This window comes from Dysidea avara, chromosome 3 (assembly GCF_963678975.1).
Source record: "Dysidea avara chromosome 3, odDysAvar1.4, whole genome shotgun sequence".
NCBI classification, from domain to species: Eukaryota; Metazoa; Porifera; class Demospongiae; order Dictyoceratida; family Dysideidae; genus Dysidea; species Dysidea avara.
This window is the reverse complement of record NC_089274.1, coordinates 47002223-47008226: the sequence shown is the minus strand read 5'-3', so window position 1 is coordinate 47008226 and position 6004 is coordinate 47002223. Positions and strand designations below refer to the sequence as shown.

Genomic DNA, 6004 nt, shown 5'->3' with positions numbered 1-6004 from the left:
TTTAAGATTGCCCTACAAATATTGAAATTATTTAAGAATTTGTGATTTAAAAGAAACTATAGATGGTGGTGAAGGAACAAGATACATACACGGAGTTTGAGTGTGTGCTCCCCAAACACACCTTTGCTGTAAAAAAAGTCACGTCCAAGAAACTACAAGTATCTGTAACCCATGTAAAAACAGATCAGCTGTAGAAAACACTCCATGAAATTAACTGGTAACTGAAAGAGCTGATATCTGGAGTGGTCAAGAATCAATGTTACTACAACTGACTATGATTACCAAAGTCCATGCAAGAATACCTTGGCTGTAAAACAGGCAAATAAAAAGTAACTGGCAACTAAAACAGCTGATATCTGAAGCGGCCAAGAATAAAAGTTAAGTTGATACAACTAACTACAATTATTAACTTGTATTATTGAGTCTTAATCATTCAACTGTGTTCTATACATTCACCCTTGCTACATCCTAAATTAACTCTAATTGGCAGGTAATTTGGCTGCCTTTTTCAATAGTCAGTGTAAAGAAAAAAGGTGGCCAATTACCAGCCAATTAGAGTTACAAAGAATTAATTTAGGATGTAGCAAGGGTGAATGTATAGAACACAAGTGAATGATTAAAATTCAATGTTGCAAGTTAATTGTAGTTAGTTGTATCAACTTAACTTTTATTATTGGCCACTTCAGATATCAGTTGTTTTAGTTGCGAGTTATTTTTATTTGCCTGTTTTACAGCCAAGGTATTCTTGCATGGACTTGGTAAATCTTTGGTAATCATAGTCAGTTGCAGTAACATTGATTCTAGGCCGCTCCAGATATCAGCTCTTTCAGTTACCAGTTAATTTCATGGAGTATTTTTCCACAGCTGAGCTGTTTTTACATGGGGTTATAGTTTCTTGGATGCACCTTTTTTTACAGCAAAGGTATTTTTGGGGGATATCACAAATTTGTATAATTTACAGACTTAATGTTCTAGCCATGGGGGTGTATGATGAATTCTGCCTTGTATGTGACCAAATACAATCCTATAGTAGCTGCTATTTTTTAATTTTTATTAGGACAAGGGCCGGTGGAAATTACTGCAATTTACTGGTCAGGCCAAGTAATGACTACAGTCAGGGAAGATGTGTGTAAAGCACTTATTTGCAAACCATGCTTTTCTATGTGATCTTGGGGAATGCCATCATCTTAAAATAGTAACTCTGAGATTGCAGCTGGGATCTAGGAGTGTTTTCAGACAGAGATGTAAATATTCAGCTATATTGTTTGATGACTGTTCTATTAGAGTATTTTATTGCCTGACTGCTCTATTAGAGTATATCAATCATTCTGTACTTATCAATGAATAAAACCTGCTACAGCCACTGCCATAGTGGCTGTAGTGCCCTGAGGACAACTTATTAGCTTGGTTTGCCACTCGTAGAGCAAGATGTTTTGCTGAGGGTTATGAAAGAGATCACAAACATCATATATACTATTATTTTTATTTCACTACATAGAAACACACGCTTACATCATATGCAAGCACAAGACACACACAAAATGTGCAAACACTACATGCATGTTCACACACATGCACCACATATTGGTTGTATTTGGTGTAAACAAGTTAATATCACATCTCTTGAAAGTTGAGCTGGTAGTGTCCTTACTAAGTGTTAAAAAGTTCTTGCAGGAAAGAAAATTGTACTTGCATCGTACATTCTGTTTAGTAGCCATTTATTACACATATCACTCCATAGTTAAGTCATGAGGATCTACTGGCCTGGAATATTAATTTTTTGTATATTCTCTTTTTATAAATTCAGTGCCTGCTAGATTGTGTCGTCACTTGTCAGATATCCAAGCAAGTGTCTTGATGATGCTTAATCTCTCTGTTGAATGTGTGAAATAAGCTATCAAGACACACTCAAGACACACGGTAGTGTGTCGTGCGGCCCAAGAAGCCGGCGCGCTGCACCGCGAGTAAGAAAGTAAACGCGATTTTCACACCTTTGTAGCTCCGTGATTCCTTATCCGATTGAAACCAAAGTTACCGCAGAAGTGTCGGCTAGGTAGGGGAGTCCACATTCCAAATTTGAAGAAAATCGCTCCAGCCATTTCCGAGATACGAGTGGCCAAAGTTTGGGGGTTTTTTTCTTCGTTTTTTTCTTCTACTTCTTTTCGCACACTTTGCAAAATCCGCCATAAAACACGAATGGGTACTCCAATCGAGCTGAACTTTGGCACACTTAAAGGGCTCATTAAGGCGAATCTCAGTACCAAGTGTGGTAGGAATCCGATGAACATTCATGGAGTTATGGCCGATAATTTGCATAAAATAAGGTCGAAGGTCTGTCACTCCCACAGGGTAAATTGCTTGAAGGAATGAGCTGAAAATTGCTATGTAGATGGAGTAACTATCGTAGGAGTGCCTTTTTGTGGTTTGAAAGGAATCCAGTTAAAGGCCATCGAGATATGACACAAAACCCAACCTGTGTCATAATTACGCGATCGATTTTTTATGAATAAAAAAACTATTAGTTTTCACGCCTACCAGGCAAACCGCTTAGAGCAGTGAGCTGAAAATCGGTGTGTAGCAGGAATAATTAACATAGAAAGTCCTTGCAGTAGTACAGAAGAATCGGGTTACAAACTACTGAGTTCTGATTCCAAAGCCAACTACGTGTAGCGTATGCGAGATCGAGATACTCTAATAGAACAGTCATCCTAATAGAGCATTCAGCTACGTTTATAACTTAATTGCTCCATTATAGAATTATATTACATTGCAAGTTATTCTGTAGGGAGTTCAGCTACAAACAGTTAATCTTATAGACAATTCAGCTACAAGCAAGTCACCCTGTAGAGAGTTCAGCTACAAATATGTTGCTGTAGAGATTCAGAACATTATAAGTCACACTGAAGAGAATCCAGCTATAAATAAGTCACCTTGTAGAGACAACAAGTCACTCTGTAGAGAATGCAGCTACAAACAAGTCACTGCATAAAGGGTTCAGCTACAAAAAAGCTACCCAGTAGAGAGTTCATCTAGATCAGCTACAAACAAGTTACTTTATGCAATGTTCAGCTACGTACAAGTAAGTCACTCCGTAGAGAGTTCAGCTACAAACAAGTCACTCTGTAGTACAAACAAGTCAACATGTAACTGGAGAGTTCAGTAACCAATCAAAAAACCACCCTGTAAAGAGTTCAGCTATACAAACATGTTATAACTCTATAGAAAAGGTTATAACTCTATAGAGAGATCAGCTAGAAACAATTAGTCAGATCAGCTACAAGACATCACCTTATAGAGAGTTTAGTTACAAAGAAACCACCATATAGAGAGTTCAGCTGCAAACATCACCCTGTAGAGAGTGCAGCTATGAACAGATCACCCTGTAGAGAGTTGAGCTAGAAAAAGTCATCCTGTAGAGAGATCAGCTAGAAGGATCACCTTGTAGAGAGTTCAACTACAAACAAATCACCCTGCAGATAGTTCAGCTACAAACCAGTTACCCTATAGAGAGATCAGCTAGAAGAAGTTACCTTGTACAGAGCTCAGCTACAAAGAAACCATCATATAAAGAGTTCAGCTGCAAACAAATCACCCTGTAGAAAGCTCAGCTACTCCTGTAGAGAGATCAGCTAGAAGAAATCACCTTGTAGAGAGTTCAGCTACAAAGAAACCACCATGTAGAGAGTTCAGCTACAAACAAATCATCTGTAGAGAGTTCAGCTAGAAACAGGTTCACCCTGTAGAGAGATGAGCTAGAAACAAGTCACCCTGTAGAGAGATCAGCTACAAAGAAACCATCCTGTAGAGAGTTTAGCTACAATCAAGTTACACTATAGAGAGATCAACTAGAAACAAATCATCTTGTAGAGAGTTCAGTTGCAAACAAATTACCCTGTAGAGAGTTCAGCCACTCTGTAGAGAGTTCAGCTAGAACAAGTCACCTTGTAGAGAGTTTTATCAGCTACAAAGAAACCACCATGTAGAGTTCAGCTGCAAACAAATCACCCTGTAGAGAGTTCAGCTAGAAATAAATCATCCTGTAGAGAGTTCAGCTAGAAGCAAATCACCCTGAAAAGAATTCAGCTACAAACAATGAGAGTTTCAGCTACAGTTCAGTTATGTAAGAAGTCACCTTATTAACTACAGTATGTGATAATCATCATTCAATGTTAAATATACAAATATTTCATCAGACAAAAGCTATACGCACAATTACTTCCTTTCTTCCACAATTCCTTACAAGTTAAAAAGAAGCATCAAAGCCATATGGCCAGCTTTGTGGCTTGCAATGCAAAAAGAAGTGATATCTAAACCAAAACAGCCAAGCTGTAAAAAAAGAGTGCGGCCCCCAAGGTGAAAAAAGATGTGAAATCCAAGGTGGCGGCCAAGAAATGACTGTGATGGTAGGTTAATGGCAAAATTTTAATTACGACAATTCAGGTGAATTTGGTGCTGAATCCTATTGGAGGAGTCGGCACCAAATTCATCTGAATTGTCGTAATTAAAATTTTTGCTATTAACCTACCATCACAGCCATTTCTTGGCCGCCACCTTGGATTTCACATCTTTTTTCACCTTGGGGGCCGCACTCTTTTTTAACAGCTTGGCTGTTTTGGTTTAGATTATACATAACTAGTAGTGACACTAGGGCCTGACGGGAGCTGGAGCGGTAGTGATGATGCACAGATAAAAGTAAGTATTTAATTATATTTGAATCCCAGTATACTATAATACAGTAATAACTGTATGTAAATTAACAGAGAAATCCACACCCTCTATGTACAGTGTTTATTTTGTGCGCTAGTTGAGATGTGGTAACTCTCAGTTTGATGCCTAATCTACGTGTGTATAACTGTGAACATTTTATTGTGACCTATCAATAATGTATCTATTCACATTGTTGGAGGGTTATTATATTTTCGTTGTTTCACATTGACATACATAAGGTAGGGTACAAATATCAAATGCTGAAATGAAACCTCACTTAACAACCACTTCTTTAATAAGACACTTCACTGAAGTGACCAAATTAGTAGCACCCAAGCACAACTAAAATGTGATTCTTGACAGCATTAATATTAAACAATGTAATTATTGAGATCAAACTTTTTTTTTGTCCTATAAATGTCATAGTATAAGTTTATATAGCAGATAAATTATTTGTATGCTTTATATAGCTGATCAGTATTTGTAGCACCTAGTCCACAATGATTACCTTACAGGGGAGGCTGTATTGCTGTAGTTTATATTTTTCATTGTAAATCTTATTGACTGATGTGTGTTTGAATATTTAATCTGTCCACTGCTAAGCATTCTGAACTTCAGATGATCAGTCATCATGTTAAATATCTGACTTCTGCCAAAGTGGTTGACTGCTCTATTTGAGAACCTCGATCTTCTGTTGCAAACATTGACCGATAAAGGTGGAGCCCATTCTCATATGTTTCTGTTGCCTGTGCTTGTAACTCTAGTACTAGTATATACTGGTTATGAGCTGACTTTTAACAATACTATAGGACCCTGTTTTCAAAGCGATCGGAGGTATTGAGATCATGTATACTGATTCTATAGCAGACGTAAACTTTTACTAGCCATAATAAACTTTTTCTTATCAATGCTGTTTTCTGTATACAACATCTGAGGAATATTATCACATCATCATCATTGCTAAGCCAAAAGATGTCCTGTGAATGACTCCTAGTACATAACAAGGTTACCACTGATGTAGACGAAATAAAACTTGCATCAGCAAGTTTAAATCTTTCTTCATTTTTGTGAGTCACATACGGATACTAAGAGTAATGTTCCTTTATGATTAGCTACAGCAGCTATGTATTAGAAAGGGGTCAGATCATTTATACAACTATATATGTGTACAGAATTATGCAGAACAAAAGATGAACTTCGTCTCCTTTCTATTCATGTGTATGTTCTATTAGAATATATTATGTGGCAGCAAATTCTACTGCTTGTTAGTAGTTCCTATAGTTGCATTTATTATTTA

General features: G+C 37.1%; 1 protein-coding gene across 1 annotated transcript in view; it reads left to right on the top strand.

The window, feature by feature from the left end:
- LOC136251323 (uncharacterized) overlaps window positions 1-6004 on the top strand; it is an 86660-nt gene that overhangs the window by 59564 nt on the left and 21092 nt on the right. The gene's annotated exons all lie outside the window — the stretch shown is intronic.